Genomic DNA, 18,585 nt, shown 5'->3' with positions numbered 1-18,585 from the left:
TTCTCACTCGAGACACATCCTCATGTCTTTGGACTCCCCATATAAGCACTGCTGAACTTCTCACCCCTGGAAATCCTAGTCCCCCTACTAAAGAAAAATCTTACATGAATTAATTTTTCCACCTCTCAACCAGCTATGTAGGAATCCCACATACATGGCTTTAAAGCTTGGTTCCAGATGCAGTCTCAAATTTTGAACCAATTGTTTAGAACCACATTTTTTTTTTTAAATAAAAACTATTAGCCCCACAATATGAAACTAGGATATTGTTATCACTTCTCTTGGGACTTATTAAAACAAAAGAAATTGAAAAATGGAGCAACTTCTACATACATTCTACATTTACGGATGAACACATTTTAAGGAATTCACCGGGGAAAAAGAAACATTCTAAAGCATTCTATTTACTTTTCTTTTGAATGACAATTTTTATTTGGGGTGGTCTCTGTATTCATCAAACAGGCAGTAGTATCTATGACCATATTTGTGGCCTAAAGGCAGCTATCCAAACCCTACAAAGAGAACAGCAATATAGGGATTCTTGCTCTCACTGAAACTACAAAAATGATGGGTCTCTCTCAAGGCCAAGTGCCAAATACTTTCAACCATGCTAGACAAAGCCATGCAGGATAAATGAAAATCATGTAGGATACATGGAAATCAAACCTCTCCTTACCCCTTTGAAAATCGTTATGACCAAAACAGATGTTATTTTAATCAAATCCATTTAAATCATGATTTAAATTACCAAACAGGATAACCCAATTTAATCAGTTTTATTATTTTTTTTTCTTAAAGATTTTATTTATTTATTTGACAGAGAGACAGACAGCGAGAGAGGGAACACAAGCAGGGGAAGTGGGAGAGGAAGAAGCAGGCTCATAGTGGAGGAGCCTGATGTGGGGCTCAATCCCATAACGCCAGGATCACGCCGTGAGCCGAAGGCAGACGCTTAACGACTGCACCACCCAGGCGCCCCAATCAGTTTTATTTTTTTTTAAAGTACATTTTTGTCCTTCTGATATAACCTGATTACATATTCTTTAAAATTCAATTGAGTATGGGTTTTACTTTTAGAAGATACACTGTGTATATTTAAATCGGTGATTTATGTAAACCATACTCAGAAGTGTATCCCTTAATAATTCAAGAAGATTCTGTGAAAAAAACAAAATAAAGCAGTATTAATGTCTCCCTTGTGCTCTTACTGTTCCTCCCTCTTTTATTCTCACACTTTCTTTGCTTGTACGGATTACATCATTTTTAAGAATTATCTATTTGTCTCCTTGTCACTTTGTACTTTAGAAGAGGAAGCCAAGGAGTCTTATTGCCATATACTGCTATTAATTAGCATGGTTTCCACAGATAAAACGTATAGATGGAGAAGAAAATCATGATTTCTGGAATACCCAGTAAGATTTTTACTTTGCCACTTACCAAAGTGGCTTTCATGGACTCTCATTACCCCCTAATTTGGTCATGTGCCATTCACTCATGCTTGTAGTCAACATTTTAAGAGGGCATTCTAGAAGTCAGGGACTAGGCTTAGCATGTCTAAGGATTCAGATCTGACAAAGCCTACAGTTCAAGAGGGAACAGACACTAGATGGTTATTGCACAAATAACTATACAACAATGATAGCTTTGGAGAAGTGCCTGGTAGCAGGGCAACCCCATCCAGATTGCAAGGGAGTGTCAACGAAGACCTCTCTAGAAAGTAACACTGCTTTTTTATTACTCGTAAAACTTTTTAGAAAGAGGTCACACAAATATATCATTCCAACTATTGTATCAGTTTCAAGGTAAGGCAGGGTATGAGAAACAGAAGGCTCTAGACCCAGACAGATATAATTAGAATCCTTGCTATTACTGTGCTGCCTCAAGCAATTCATGGTAAGGGACAAGGCTCCCTCACAAGATTGTTGTAATGGTCAAGCGTGACACACAGAAAGCACTCAGTATAAGCTCAATAAACTACACATAATAATAATTACAGAATTTAGGTGGTTTATCTTTGCGATTTCACATGTCGAGATAAGACTAATTTTCCATTCATAGTTTCTATCTTTACAAAAATGTTCAACTGAAAGAGAAAACTCAAAAATCCATTTAGAAAAAAACACACCAAGACTTCTGTGATTTTTCTTCCCTTGGGTTGGCCAGCAGGTGTCATTTAATTATACAATGGAGGCACACCCTATTCTAGATTCTTCTTGGCAGATATATAAATACAGGCGAAAAGAACAATTTATACATCTGTGCTCAACAGCCTTCTATCAGCATTAGAAAAAATGTTGGAACTGGAGCTTTTGAATTAGAACTTTTAAAACCGTGAACTCCCCTGGGGTGGTTGAGTGTTTTCCAGGTCATTAACTATGTGACCGGGGGTGCAGCGGGCAGGGTCCTCTGCAGGCAGCTCAAATTCACGCAGCCCAAGAAGCATTTCCCACCACACTTCTAGCTTCTCTTATTCTGAATTTCCCTCAGTACTTACAAATACCCAACCCACACGACAGGGTCGGTCGTGGTATTCATTCCCTCGTTAGACACTCACTGCTGCCAGTGTTGCACCCAAGGGTACGTACAACAGACAAGGCTGCGCCTGCAAGGAGCTCCCAACCTGTGGTGGGCCTTATTAAGCAACCTTCAGACGCGTGGCCAACAGCACTTTATGCTTTTTGGTACAAAGCCTGAGTCAGAAAACAAAGAAATACGTGTGGTTTGTGTTTTTAAGTTAAAAGACGAAGAATTTTACTTCATCCTAGAAAAGGGACCATGTTACTGATGAGAAAAATGAGGCTTACACGGGAAAAAGATCTGCGTAAGGTCACAGAGCAAGTGTAGAGCAGGGCTGAAGCAAGACTCTAATTCACTCACTCAGGGCTTCCCAGCCGATTTACTGAGCCCTCTTGCCTGCCTGGCGTTGGGTTGTACTGAGAACACAATGAACAGACCCGCCTCCCCATAAACTGGACCGCCCCCTTTCATGGTTGTAGGATTCACCTCGCACAAGGCAGGGCAAGCCCTGCAACCTAGAACAGCTCCAGGCCTTTCCTAAACCGTCCCGTCAGGATTCTGGCTATTCTGACTAGTTTGCACTACACCGTCCTGAGGTGGCTCCTGGCACCCAAAGGCTCTTCTAGCCTGCTGTGGGGCCAGCCTGGGCCAGGAGGGCCACAGTGCTGACCCTCCTCCCCACCCCCCCACAGGAAGTACCTTTGTCAGCCCCTGGCTTCCACAACCAAAACTTAAGCACACCGGGATTTTGAAAAGGCTCCGCTCCAATCTAGCCCTGACTAGAGCCTGAGTCACCTTGGTTTGCATGAGCTGAAAAGGCCATGACTGAAAGCAGATCACAGGCCATTCTGCAGAAGCTAGGGGGCCGCATGGGTCAAAGACCAGGGGTTGCTCATGATTGTTCTAGGATGAGCTTTCAGATAGTACACCTCCTCAACTTAAAGGTACACTGACTGCATACAGAATGGCTCTAGTTCAGGGAGAAGAACCTCTCTTACACACAAATTCAAAATGAGAAATAACACCAAGTCATTCTTAGATGATGAAAGGAGCCCCTGAGTGTCCAGGGAATAGAGGACTGTAACTCTGAACTGCTGAAGAATTACCCCCAAGGCAATGTGATTGGGCAGTGGAGACTGCAGAATAGGATCCCATGGGTGGCTAGTGAGACGTGTTTAAGTCCAGACTTCCACGGGGACCCAAGGCACCTGGTTGACGAGAGAAGTACAAGCAGAGAAGACTCAGTGAATGTTTGCAGAAGCAGTGAATACGTGCTTCCTTCACACATCCCCTCCATCAGGGAGCTTTTCTGGACAGTCCAGCCTCAGCCTGAGCTTCCAGAGCCCCTTCTGCACACTTCTATCACACTGTACAATCATTGCCTGTGTCCTTGTCGGTCACATTCATTTTTGTCTCAACAGACTCCAGCATGGTGCTTAACACCCAGTGCGCATCAAAAAAAAAGTTCAGTGAATGAAAGAATGAGCTGTGACACAGTGACTACAATTCGAAGGTACAACTAGGGCAGAGGTAAGCAGAAGTCATCTCAGAGTAGAGAAAAAACAAAAGTGGATGGACTGAAGGGGACCTTCCTTAACCAGTCTGAAGACCCTGAAGAGCCCCTGAAGGCTCATCAGCCACAGGACAGCTGTCCCATTCTATTTCTGGGGTAAGGAGACACATTGTATAGCTAAAACATATGTTCCCACAATTATCAAAACCAAGTGTTACAACTAAGAGAAGGGGGAAAATGGTAGATTCACCTAAGGTAAGACTTTCTATTCATGTACTGGCTCCATCCCCAACTCAATCTCTCAAAAACTTAGACTCAGAATCACAATCCCAAGTTCAAAGTGGACCAAGTCCTGGGTCCCAATGGGACACCCTTTCTAATTCAAAGGACCTGTGCTCTCAGCGCAAAACTTGCCAACTTACTTTTTCCACGTCTAGATCAGCATCCTCCTTCTTCAAAAAACTGTAGAAGAAAAAAAATAGACATCAAAAGAGAACTGAACACTCTTTGCCTTTAAACCTCCCACAAAGTACCACCATAGAATTTCCATTTGCTGCAATCAACTTGCCCACAACTTTTTTCTCATTCACACAATTGTTGCTAAGTCACAGTTGCCACAAACACCTGCCTGCAACTGCAAAGACCTGGCCCTGTACCATCAAAGGAAGCCAACATGAGATTTTGAGTTTCTGGAGTCAGGAAAGATAAAAATGGAGGTCTTACACACACACACACACACACACACACACACACACACACACAGTCTTCTGAGTGCTTACAAGTCTTCCATAGTTGGAACACATTAAAAAAAATGAGTCTTCCAAGATCTTACTCAACTCACCTCCTGGGTTAGATCTTCCCTTAACCCCCAACCCGTATGTGCCCCACTTCCTGTCTGACTGTGGGTGGGCCTCGCTGTCAAAACAGCCTTCTTAGGATGGCCCCTCTTTCCCATCAGCTGGAGTTCCCCTCTCCAGGAGGTATGCCAACCCACCAGCCTGCACCAATTTGTCCATGGAACTTGAGCCCCAGGAATACCTTAGAACCTTGTGCCAACCCCCTGGCAGAGCTGAGTGCTGATTCTGTGGCACCCCTGCCCATTTCATGTTAATCTTTAAAGTGCCAGGAGCAGGATGGCAGATTTCCAGTTTGCTCATGCACTCTGCCCACAACCTGTCAATATTATGGTACCTCATTTATTATTTGCAATCTTAGCTATTGGAACAAAGATTCAATTTTAATAAGATGTCTAAAGAGAATAAAAATGGCTGAATGGATTTTGTTGACAATGTTAGAGAAGAAAGTAAAAGGTTTGAGGAATGTGAATAAATAAGCAGAAACAATTTTTCCTTAGTAGAGACTCACACTTTTTTTTCATTATGGTTCTTAGCATCCTGGTCCACTCTTTAAAATACTGCCATCATAAATTACTATCCCCATCAAAACCATCCCCACACACACACAAAAGAATTTTTGCACTGTTTGAAAGGGTGCATAATTAACAGTAACATCTTTGTTTTGTTTAATCAAAGATGACTCAGAATGAACGAAAGAAAAAAATGACCATGGGGAAGAGAATTAGAAACTCATATATTGTCTTCTGCAGATGGGTATTCAAATCATGAACTGACTGCAGACATGCAAGAGAACCAGCATGGGGTGGAGGGAAAGAATGTGCTAATGAGCTTGCCACTACTGCTGGTACCTGAGCAACCCACATCACCCCATCTCTTTCTTGCTTCTAACATGCTGTCCCATCCGAACTGAGGAGATGCCACCAGGTGCTATAGGCCTTTTCTTCTGGTAACCCACTGGGGATGTAGACACTGCTGTGCTGGAAAAAATGGGAATCCCCATTGTCCAAAATTTTTAACTAGCCTTCCTATAACCAGCAAAGAGTACTTCAGTACCATGAAAATTTTCACCAGAGGTGCCTGTGTGGCACAGCCAGTTAAGTGACCAACTCTTGGTTTTGGCTCAGGTTGTGATCTCAGGGTCGTGAGGTTGAGCCCTGCATTGGGCTCCATGATCAGTGCAGAGTCTGCCTAAGCTTCTCTCTCTCCCCTTCCCCCTGCCCCTCCCCGGCTCTAAAATAAAGAATAAATCTAAAAAAAAAAAAAAATGTTTTCACCAAAGGAAACATATACAGTAGAAGTCTGACTTCCACTTGAACACTTTCCAAAGAGGTCTAGGAAGGTGGTCATTCTGATTTACAGAATGGAATTTTCCATTTGCAAGGTGAAAGATTCCTTCATCTGCCACAGAAAGTGCACTTGGAGAATCACTACCCTTTCCAAAGCAGTAAGGAAACTCAAACCTCTCTCATACAGACAGCTCAAGTGCAACTGCGTGGGATGCCCAGTTCAACAACAGGCTCTAGAAGAATGAGCCTTAGCTCCAGAGCACTTGAGCAACTGGTAGCAAAAGGGAAACTAAAACCTGTTTGGAGCTGCTGGTTCACTACTGCAAAAGCAGTATTATGCATCCGTACATATATGCAGCTTCATCCAATTTCTATTTCAGGCTCACAAAACAGGTGGAGTTAATTAACAAAGACAATACATACATGCATCATCCTGCAGCCATAAAGCAGAAGGACGCCAGAGCTTTAACTTCAAAGACTCCCAGCAAGCCCAGCCCGAGATATTTTTAGGCATCAGCTCCATTGTTTCAAAGAAGATATGGTTTGGTAAAATAAAATCGCCAAAAAGTAAAATTCACAGGGCAACCCTGTCTAGTATGAAGAGTGGCATTTGTTTTTAAAGCCACGTATATCTGTCTTAAATAAAGGGTGTGTTTCTGAAAAGCTGAGAATAAATAAATTTTGTCACCAAATATTTAAGTGAAATAGAAGTACCTTTTATTTGGGGTGCTTGGGTGGCACAGTTGGTTCAACATCCAACTCTTGGTTTTGGCTCAGGTTATGCTCTCAGGGTCATGAGACTCTCTTTCCCTCTTCCCCTGTACCTCCCCTCTCCCCTGCGCCTCCCCCTTGCGTGCAGGAATGCTCTCTCTCTCTCTCAAACAAATACATCTTTAAAAAAAGAAATACCTTTTATTTGTCTTAGGAATATTCAAGTTTTAAGTTCCCAAGGCTTAGGGCAAGATATACCTCTCCTTCCCCTTGGGTGTGTTTTTGTATAGACACAGATATGCATATGGAGTTATACAGACACTTTGAATAATTAACTCTATATCCAACTGTGGGCTTGTGGGCATTAGAGTATTTCCCATGCTTTTATTCTTCCTGCTGAAGTAGTGCTAACGTTTTGTTTGAGAAACATGACTGAAGTGACCCAGATTCCCCAGTAGAAAAGGCTGATCCATGAATGTTGCAAATGTGTGACTGCCTGCAGGAATGGAAGCCAGGGGATAAGGCCCTGGCCAAAACTGAGCTGCTCCCCACTATTTAGATCGGATCAAATCCTCTATCTTTGGGAGAATACATAGAGATCTCTGTTTTTAGAGAAAAGTCTAAAAATAAAACTGAGAAGCCTTCAACTGTGAGTTCTCTCTTGATGCAGCCATCCCTGTAGCCCCACTGCTCTCCTATCTAAAAATGCCCAGCAGACATTTCCCTGGGCACCCACCACAGGCACCTTACCACAGGCCAGAGGAACAAACAGACACAGTGAATGGGGCATCAGCCACATGTTCAGAGAATGGCAAGACGCTTGGCAGAATTGCACTGGAGAGAGGGAGTTAAGAGGATGGTGGTAGGCTGGTAGGAGAAAGGTGGGAAACTGAGGCAGAGGCCAGCTAAGAAGTCAGCCAGTTAGAGGCACACTCCTGTGGTTATCAGTGTCTTTTCTACTCGCCTCTATCTCAGGAAAGGGCAGAAAAATAGATATAGCCCCCAGCATATTCCTGGCCCCAGACGAAGCCTTGTCACTCCAATCTCACCATCCCAGCTGGGTCAGGACAGCTTTCTCCTAATTAGCTGTCGCTGTCGGGGCCCAGGACAAAATCACCTTTTCACTCCTGTTTTCCTTTGGTCCCACTTCTGCACCGAATCAGATTTCCTCTCCTTGGTGTTCTTACAGCACTTTACTCAGTACCTGTTTCAGGGTGTCCCCTGCTCGGACGCCAGCTCATCTGTGGCCGGGGCGGTGCTGAGCACACCAGGGGGCTTTTGGCAGCTCTGTGATGGAGGGGTGAAGGGTGAGGAGCGGTGGTGACAGAGTGACTAATGGAGAACTGACCGACAGGGATGAAGGAAACGAAGCTGCACTGACTCAAGCTGCAAGTACAGCGGGGGTGTGCTGGGAGGGGCGGAGGAGACAAATTCGGGTGTGCCCGCATACCACACATAGCGTATAGAGAACCAGAAGATGACCTTTCTTTCCATTTAGTCCTGTGTCTTTAGCCATAAATAAGTGACAAAGATCCAATCTGGAGATTCTGCTGTTATTTTTAATATTAGCCAGTGTTTCCTTTCTACTTAAAAAAATGTGACTGAGAAACTGAGGTTCAATACATGAGAGTCATAATCACAACTCCCATATGAAGAAGGAGACGTAAGGGATATGACAAACCCAAGACTGAAATCCTGGTTCTGGCTTTTGTTTGATTATTTTAAGAAAAGAAGATTGAGAGAGAAATGAAATATACTTTTCCCTTGCCACAGAATCTTCTCTATTTCCAATTCAAACCCTTTTACTTCTTGAAAAAGATTTAAAATATTCATCAACCTGCCAAAAAACATCTGCATGGTACTAGACACGTCTATTCACATCTGAATGGCTGCTTTCTGCTCCAACGATCATAGCTCTAGTCAATCAAAACTAAAGGGAGAACCTCAGAACTGTACGTGGTGTGATGTCAGTGGCAACGAGGACAAAATGGCCACTGGACAGCAACTTCCATATCAAGTGTGTCAACAGGGGCACTGTTCCTTCGGTTATTAACTTAGGATCCAAGGCACAAAAAAGACCAGGCAGGGCCAGACTCTGCCACAATTCCAAAGAAAGCTGAGACACATACAGAGCGTACACAGAAGCTCTTCAATGTTCCCTGGTGAGGGGAGGCCCCTGGCTCCCTGCCTGAAGCCTGGGAACAGGCCCACTCTCTCAGTGGGCTTCCTGAGGCCTCCACAGCTGCACGTAGACACGCGGCGCAGTGTTTGGGACCATCCACGCTCAAGGTCACCACAGTCTCCTGTGTGCCCAACAACTGGGGCAGGCCCCGGAGACAGGAGTCAGTCAGACAAGGCCCTTTGTTGTGGGGTATTCCTCATTGCCTGGTTTCCCCAGGAAAAATGTATTTTCCTTTAGCCATTCACTCTGGCCCCAGACTAGCTCATTCTCCTGTGTCCTCCTCCACACATGAACCTACCAAGGTTCAAGATGGCAGCACTCACCACCTCTTCTCCCATCTTACCCATCCCCCCCACCCAGCCCCCTGCCAAAGGTGCAGTGACAGGTCCACATTCACAATGGTGAAGGGCACAGGGATTTGCTAACAAGTCGAGACTCCTGAAGGAGTCTGAAGGAAAGGGTCTAGTCTGGGAGAGGACTTTGTCCTACTACCTCATTCTTATTTATCCTATATAAACACTTATTTACTTCATTGAAAAGGTAATCTATGCTCATTGAAAATCTGGAACCCCTGTTACGATGCTGGAGCTTTCCCCCTCTGGCCAGCTTCTCTATGCTCAGGTAACTGCCAACTTCTAGTACAGCACCTCCATCGTACACGTCATGACTGACAGCTCATACAACACATGGGGAAGTACCCGCATGTGCCCCAATCTGAACAATGTACCTAGAACAAGTAATTGCAGGGTCTATTTCGAGTAGTAAGGTGCAAAAGAGGCTGCCTCACCTAATGATGCCTCTGACCACTGACCTATGAATTACTCTCTAAAACACAGAATTGTGGTCCACAGCGAGGGAGGAAGCAGTTGGAGCCCGTTCTATCCCTAGCTCTTGCTATTTATTTGTTCCGTGACTGGGTGAGGGAAGGGGTGCAGGAGGGGGTCACATACTTACTACATAACCCACAGGGCCAGGCAGGTAAAACAAGTGAACGAAGCAGGTGAGGTGGAGCTGGGGGGAGCTGAAGAGCCCTGCCCCGACCCAGGAGGACAGCTACAGGACTGCTGAGGCAGGCTGCTGTCATGGGAGAATGCGGGCTCGGTTTTGCCAGACCTTCCAATTCTTTTCAAAGGAAATGGAAAATCTCAGTTTTTATACAAAACTGCCCAATTTTAAAATGTTAGTTCAATTTTTTTAAATACATCATGTGGCCTAACAAAATATAATTATCGAGGGTATAATCCAGCCCGTAGACTGGTTGGCTATCTTCTTGAGTCATAAGATCCAGCCCTTGGTTTCTCTTAATATTAAATAGGAAATTGGCTGCTATCTGCCCCTTGGGGTTATTTAAGAGCACAGAGGGGGCTTTTATTAGTAACAAAATAATCCAAGCACATTCAGATGCACAAAGCAGAGTAACACGAGCCCTTGCATTTATGTAAATGTTAATCCTGTGGGGCTTCATGTTTTGTAGAATTATTTGAAATGTATAATTACACATGTTAGCTTCTAAATAAACAAAAGAGGTAATTGTAATAGCCTTAGAGGATGACAGTGTGACCAACTGAATCAAGCGGTGGGGTGGAAGCCTGAGTGGAAAGGTGATGAGGGGTGGTGACAAACCCTGTGCAGAGACAGGTAGTGTAGACAACCCTCTCAAGAAGGACAGCAGTAAAGGGCAGCAGAGCAGTGACGTGGTTGTTACATGAGAACACGAGGTGAAGATAATGTATCTTAAAGATGGATGAAATCACAAATGTCTGTATGGTGATGGAATGGGCATGATGTTAAAGTAAACAAAGAAAACCCCAAGGACCAAGTAAAGGAACTGTGTCAGCAAAATACTAGACAGTACTGCGTGCAGTAAAAATTTTATTAGTAAGAGTTAAGAAGCCAAGATCTAGTTATACAGGTTTTCCTAAACAAGAAGTCAGAAAAAAAAAAAAAAAAAAAACAACCTTTACTACAACACACATTGCCCCACATTTTACACTGTGCCATTTCTGTATTTGTCCTTTTTAGCCTACTTCTAGCAGTCTGTCTTTGCTAAAATACATTAGTTGCCATGGAAACGATGTCCTAGTGTGTAAAACCATTTACTGTCCTTGGAAAGGCATTCATGATAAAAATTGAACAGGAGCATGTTTTAGAAAGAGATCCAGTAGAGAGCAGGTGTGTAAGTACACCACAAGATCTCAAAATCGTGACTTCAAAGTATTCTACCACCACCATCATACGTCCAGTTCCCCCAAGTCAACCAGAGAGGCACCTTTCCTCCTCTCGTACACCAGGAGTACTTGAAACAAAATCTCTGATCTAATGTTGGTGAAAACAATAGACTCCCTGTAATGCACACTTACTTGCCTGGGTGGGGAGAGGCTGGGAGACTGTAGAATCAGAATGGTTTGTAGGCATCATAACCACCTCTACTAATGGGAAGGATTTAGTCCTATTATGATACCTTCTGCTGTCCAACTTTGTTATGAGAAAGAGAGAAATAATATTTAGGACAGAGACACTTAGACTTGCTTTCCTTATGGCCACAGATTAGCAAGACACTCCCACTTTTTTCCTTTCATTAACTCAAAGTAGACCATATTTATTCCTCTGAGGTAAGATATTAAGCCGCTCTCATGTGCTATGTTGGCAAAAAAACAGACAAGGTATGGGTCCCCTGGAAGCTTAAAATCTGGTGGGGCCAGTTTGGTGAGGGTGGGAGCATGAAAGGCCTCCTGGGCTTTGGTGAACAGCTGGATTTTATTCTAACTGCAATAGGAAGACAATTGAGTGGTGTTACCCAGCAATGTGAGCTCCCAGATTTTTAAAAGCTCACTCAGCTGTTGTGGGAATTGGAACTGGAAGTCTACAGTAGGGGAGCATAGAGCTATTCCAACAAGAAAGGACAGTACAAAGCAGATGGAGAAATAGGATCTCTAACTAGGGTGACTTTACACCTTGGCTCCTCTGTGAAAGTGCTAGATTACACCTATTATAGTCCTTGGAGCCTGTCAGATTAAACATTTGTCCAGATGTTTCATTTTTAAACCAAGTATTATTAAGAGTTATATCAAAATGTACCAAGATTGAATTTGGTAAACTCCACTTTGCCTTTGAAAGTGCTAGATTACACCTATTATAGTCCTTGGAGCCTGTCAGATTAAACATTTGTCCAGATGTTTCATTTTTAAACCAAGTATTATTAAGAGTTATATCAAAATGTACCAAGATTGAATTTGGTAAACTCCACTTTGCCTTTGAAAGTGCTAGATTACACCTATTATAGTCCTTGGAGCCTGTCAGATTAAACATTTGTCCAGATGTTTCATTTTTAAACCAAGTATTATTAAGAGTTATATCAAAATGTACCAAGATTGAATTTGGTAAACTCCACTTTGCCTTTCCAACTTCTGCCATAGTCTTGCCTGCCAGTGGGTGAGATAATCCCATGGTGAAGAGTTTTCACCCTAATGTGATCAAGTCTGAAAGGCGAACAGTAACAATCCATCTCTTTTCAGGTCCTTTTCTAATCTTGGCTTAAGTAGACACCTCCTTTTCAAGGAAAACATGCAGGAAGCTTATAAAATAAAGAACACTTAGATATGAGCAGTTAAGGGCAGCTAACTCCTCCCAGTCTCAATGGGTGGGGTTCCTGCCAGACTCTGGATGCAATGACTGGTTGTGGTGGCCGGAGTTACACAAGACACCTGTCAGAAGGGTCAACGGGAAACAGAAAATTACAGGTTAGGTGTATGTGAAATATTTTCGTGAAATGACCCTTCTCAAGAATGGTCTAAATGCCTGCATTACAGTGTTTTTGTCATTTATTGATGGTTATCTATTTCACTTTGCAATATTCCTTTCAGCGGTAATGAGATAAAATGGAAAAAACTGCAAATTCAGTGAAAAGTTAAGCACTAAATCTCTATTTTTCAAGGAGGCTAATGATGAAATGTTAACTCACACAAAATGTTTGTTGATGTCTGCTCTCCAGCATGGGAGCCACAGCGATATCGTTCACGACATGAACCAGGGCCACAGATCTGCAGAAGCGCAAATCAATGACTACTGCAAACGTGAACCATTACCGTAACAAGGCTGTGCCTGAGGACAACTTAACACGTGCAGCAATGGAAGATTCACGACCACAGCACTCTAGGAAGCACGACCTTTTTTTCAGGTCAAATGACTGCTCTTCTAACCTGATTCTGCTTGTTTCTGAGTTCAGATTTTCTGTGCATATATGAAAAGTAAAGTGATAGCTTTTAATGTGTTGGTTTCATTAGAAGAAAAAAAAATTTAACAGTTAAATGATTCCAGTTTTAGGTTAGTATTATCAGGTGTTTTAAGAAGAAAAATCAATTAATTCCAATAGTGGTTTGATTTTTTTCCCCATCTATTTCCTGGGATCAAATAAAGCTTGTGAAGTTCATTCTGTCAGTGGTGAAACATCTGGTATTGTGAACGCTACTGTAAATTGTAGAAAGTTTAACATGAGAGATGAAATTGTTTTTGTAGTGAAATACAAATACAAATTTTATGATGCTAAGAACAACTGTCCTTACTAAATCAAGAAACCTGTGGAGCAGAGAAAGTCACCTGGAATTGCCTATGGCATATGCACAATTCGTAACTGCCAATTCAAGTAAGTGGCTATATCATACCAAACGCAAAAGAAACTATAGATGTAGAAATTGACAAACAGGAAAACTGAACTACAAAAATACTATAAACACTTCAGCACCGTAATACATGCCTTCTATTTTGCCACCTGTCATCAGCAACCAAGTTCTAGAAATGTTTGAGAAACGACTCTCTACATCAACCTAGTTGTTTCCTAATGGTACGATGATGAACCTGTAAAGTCTGGGTGCGTTCTGTTCCAAAACAGCTGGAAGTCTCTCATCAAAGCAGTGAGTGAAGCACCGAAACATTTCAGCTTTTGAAGCCTTTAGCCAATTGCAGTTCTTGAAAACAGGGCTTGCAAAAGGAAGATGCTGAAATTTATCCCAACAAAGCAAAGGAGGAACTAAACGCAGTGTCCAAGATTTAATTCTGAAATTATTTTATGATGTTTTGAAGGAACTCGACTTGAGGTGATCTTTTGATGGTGCTCCTAATTTTAATTGGATACACTGATATTATGAACCGGAATGCAGTGAAATTACGAAGATCTATGATTTGCGTCATCTAAATGTGATAAGCCATTCAAAGGGACCACAGTGGATTTTATTTTCATGAGTTTTGTAAAAATATTTATTTTTCTAAAGATCTATTTATTTGAGAAAGAGAGAGTGTGTGTGTGAGTGAAAGCAAGAGGAGGGCAGAGGGAGAGGGACAGGATCTCAAGCAGACTTCCCACTGAGTGCAGACCGCAGTTGGGGCTTGATCTCACGACCCTGAGATCACGACCCGAGCTAAAATCAAGAGTCAGACAATCAACTGAGCCACCCAGGCACCCCTGTAAAAATATTTATTAATGATAAAAATCCAGAATGGGGGTAAAATGGGGGTGAAAATATTTGGGCTAAAATATTAACACATTTCTACGTGAAAAAATTAGTCTGAGAAAAGCCTCCATTTAGCAGAATTTGCTCTGAGCTTATTTGCATCCGTAGAAAGAACTATTTTCTCAGTGAAAAATATTTTGATGTATACATAAATGCCAAGTGAAGACAGCGACAATTTCAAATACTGACTATAAGACACAACTTTGAAGGAGACTGCAAGCAAATCTATGAGAAAATTTAAAACATTCATTCTTCATAAAAAAATATATGACATGGATATTAGAGACATATGGCTAAAAACTGACTAGAGTGAATATATGCTCCCAAATAATTATGGTCTTAGGTTCTTTTAAATGCTTAATCAGTATAAAAAGGTTTGTTTTTTTTTTCTCTAATGTATATGGACATGTTTTTAATTTTTAGAAATTTTATTTTTGAGATTTTTACTAGAACTATTTCCAAGATCCAAAATATTATTGAAATGATGTCAGTTAATAAATCAACTTTTTAAAATTCTGTATTATTATTTCAGTGACTCCTCTCGATATTGTCATGATCCCACATTTCTAGCTCTCTTGGCTCCCACTGACAGATGTGGGAAAATATGAGATGCATTTATGTTTTGAGAAGATATGCTCAAAGCGTCACAGTAATTTTCTAGTGAAAAATACATAAGCAGTATCCTCACCACATCACCAAACCTACACTTTTTAAAGCAAGACATAAAAAAAAAAGACTGAAGATTTCCCTTCCCAAATTACTAGGCATTTCAAGAAACAGCAGGTTTTAAAACATCTTCTTAAACGCAGCATCATCCTTGTATGAATGTCAAAGAGAGATGAAACATAATTAAAAAGAGCTAACTGGTTTGTTTCCCCCTCTCTCATTTAGTGTTCTGGTAACTACTTATGAATTATACTTGAAAATGAATCCCTTCATAAACTCATTCTTTATTTAGCACGTGAGGACCAAACAAAAACGAAGAGCTTCTTCTCTTACAGTCAGACTATAACCTCGAGTATTCACCGATACCTTTAAAATGTGGAACTGAAGGATCACACCCAGTAAAAATTCTATCCTAGTCTCCAGCATCACAGTAAACTCATTAATGAAAGGCCTGAAATTCTAATACTTTCCACTGACCTGAGGCCCCATGGCAACTGAAGTCCTTCCTTTCAGGGCACATGGAACAATTGCCACAAGCTAAACAATGGGAAGCCCCCGAGTCCCCACTTCACTTTGGAATATCTGGTACACAACTCTGCTCCTCAAGAGGGCAGATCTTCCCACTTCTTGCCCAAAAGGAACCTAGTACAACTATACTAAGACATGACTTCCTCAAAAGAACAAGCGTACTATAAGAATATGAGCAAGTGAATACGCTGCCACCATTGTTACCATCATCAAGACAAAATACAGCTCAGACACTGTGGCAGGATTGAAATTTACACCTAATACACAACTGTAAACAAAAATGTTACTTCAGGGGCACCTGGCTGGCTCAGTCAGTAGACCATGTGACTCTTGATCTCAGGGTTATGAGTTCAAGCCCCACGTTGGGCATAGAGCTTGCATAAACAAAGTTTTTAAAAAGATTTTATTTATTTATTTGACACAGAGAGAGAGAGAGAGAGAGAGGGAGCGCGCACGTGCACAAGCAGGGGGAGCAGCAAGCAGAGGGAGAAGGAGAAGCAGGCTCCCCGCTGAGCAGGGACCCCCCCCCCCCCAACGTAGGGCTTGATCCCAGGGTCCACGGATCATGACCTGAGCCAAAGACAGACACTTAACTGAATGAACCACCCAGGCACCCAATAAATAAATTTTTAAACAACGTTACTTCGTTTCTCCATAGTTGAATTCAATTTGATCATACCATTGCATTTCTCATTATGGCAGAAAAAACAATCTTGCCACTTCAAGATAACTTAATCTCTCCAGATTTAAAATTTTTAGTTGCCTCAGCACAATTAGTCAAGTTAAACCTACCTCAAACTTTGTCTCCGGGGCTATGTTCCTTGCCCTTGCCCTTCTCCGTGCACCTTCCCACCCCCTGTACCTCCATCCCCCTTGGTTAGATGACAGACCACCACAGGATGGGTGAGGGCCTAGTCCAGGCGCTGCCCTCCACGCCCTCAGTGGCCTCCTGGGATGTTTTGTCCCTTTGTCTTTGGGTGTTGGCCTGGTTTTGCTGATCCGCTCATGTGACTGGTAGATCGAACCCAACCAGTCTCTAGGAGTGAGACTGCATAGTTCATTCTGTGCCTCCTTCACTCTGCCTCCAAGCCTCTCCCACTCTCCCTCTGCTCCTCCACATGTGCCTGAAAGGGCCTGCAGGGCTTGGGATCTCTCCTATGCCACATGCAGGCTTTGGGGAACCGGGAGGGGACAGCACTTCAGGGCTTGTTTCTGCATACACATGCCCCACTGCAGAGCACACTGCAGGTGGTTTCCTTCCAGGGTTCCAGACAAGAGGCAGATTCTCCTCCACCCTCCTGAAGTGGGGGATCTCGGAGAACCATTCATTTCTCTCTAATCTCCTCTAATCTCTAAAGGCTCCATGCTCCGTCTCAGGAAGGTATTTCCTCCTTCCTGCATGGCTTACTGTACAATATATGCCAGGCCTTCTGAGATCTGCCTCCTTGGAATCCACAATCATTTTTCTTCTAACAAAGCCTGTCTCTTTTGAGTGAAGGCCTGGGCTAGCTCTGGTCTCTGAAACATGCTTCAAGGGCCTGTTTTGAAAGTCAAAAGCTGAACAACGTCTTCTTTGTCCTAGACAATATTCTGTCCTCCCCCTGAAGTAATGGAATCATTAGCCTCAATGGGGGAGACTCCCAGGGCAACAAGAATTAGAAGGAAGGGAAAGTAAATTGAATACTAGTTTAAGATATTATCACCACTAAAACAGCTCCTCATAATGCAAAGTTTCAGAGATCCCAGAACAGTCCTCCAGAGTTTTTAAATTTTTTAAAAAGTGAATTCTACACCCAATGTGGGGCTAGAACTCACGACCCCAAGATCAAGAATTGCATGCTCTGCTGACTGAGCCGGCCAGGCGCCCCATCATTTAGGATTTTTTAAAAAGTGCAACATACTGACAAGTCATTCTTCTAGAAGACATAATTTATAGTCAACCCTTGAACAACATGGGATTGAACTGTATAGGTCTATTTATACATGGATTTTTTTTTATAAATACTGTACAATAAATGTATTTTCTCTTATGGTTGATTTTCTTAATATTTTCTCTAGCTTACTTTATTGTAAGAGTATGGTATATTACACATATAACACACAAAATATGTTAACTGACTTACTGACGATCATTAAGACTTCCAGTCAACAGACAGCTACTAACAGTTGCGTTTTTGGTAAGTCAAAAGTTATACATGGATTTTCGACTGCCCAAGGGTCAGAATCCCTAACCTTTGTGTTGTTCAAGGGTCAACTACACACGTATTTGAACCAAGGGCAAAAGAGGTCTATGGCTTTTGGTTTCTTGAAGTATTTATACGTAATGTCCTTAATCGCTCTTCTACAGTTGAGCGGAGATCCACTCAACAAGAAGCCACCCTCGTTCAGCATCATTTTGGAACTCTTCACTCCCTTGATTTCCTCTTCCTAAGGCCTTCCTGCCTTTGTTTCCCCTTCACCATACCTGCTGTGTTCACTCATCACATCCCTAAAACCTCAGACCCTTCCTTACTGTACCTACTATCCCAATTCTAGCTTGCTCCCCTATCCAGCCTGAATCCTACTTGCAGCTGATTCAACTAATATTTTCTTCAGTCTCTTAGAACACCCTTCTCACTTGACTGTTCAAATCGATTCTCAACTCTAGGTCACCACAAGGTCAGATTTTCCATTCCAAAGTAACAAGTACTACCAGGCAAAAATCACAAAACTGGCCTAAAGGAAACTATTAAAAAGACCTACAAATTCCAATGTGGCCTCACTGTTTCTCTGTAATACTTTTCTTTTTTTAAAAAAGATTTTATTTTTAAGTAATCTC

At 42.3% G+C, this 18,585-nt stretch overlaps 1 protein-coding gene across 5 annotated transcripts in view; it reads right to left on the bottom strand.

The window, feature by feature from the left end:
• The window catches only part of FYN (FYN proto-oncogene, Src family tyrosine kinase), a 206,164-nt gene that overhangs the window by 174,217 nt on the left and 13,362 nt on the right, over positions 1-18,585 (bottom strand). For 4 of the 5 annotated variants that reach the window (XM_044388806.3, XM_026511620.4, XM_026511623.4 and 1 more), the window contains exon 2: positions 4,453-4,492. The exons of the other annotated variant lie outside the window; for it this stretch is intronic. The gene's annotated coding sequence lies outside the window, so the exon portion shown is untranslated. The remainder of the gene's footprint in view (positions 1-4,452; positions 4,493-18,585) is intronic. 5 annotated transcript variants of the gene reach the window in all.

This window comes from Ursus arctos, unplaced genomic scaffold, assembly GCF_023065955.2.
Source record: "Ursus arctos isolate Adak ecotype North America unplaced genomic scaffold, UrsArc2.0 scaffold_13, whole genome shotgun sequence".
Classification (NCBI taxonomy): domain Eukaryota; kingdom Metazoa; phylum Chordata; class Mammalia; order Carnivora; family Ursidae; genus Ursus; species Ursus arctos.
Note: the sequence above shows the minus strand (reverse complement) of the source record. Positions and strands in the feature narration are given on the sequence as shown.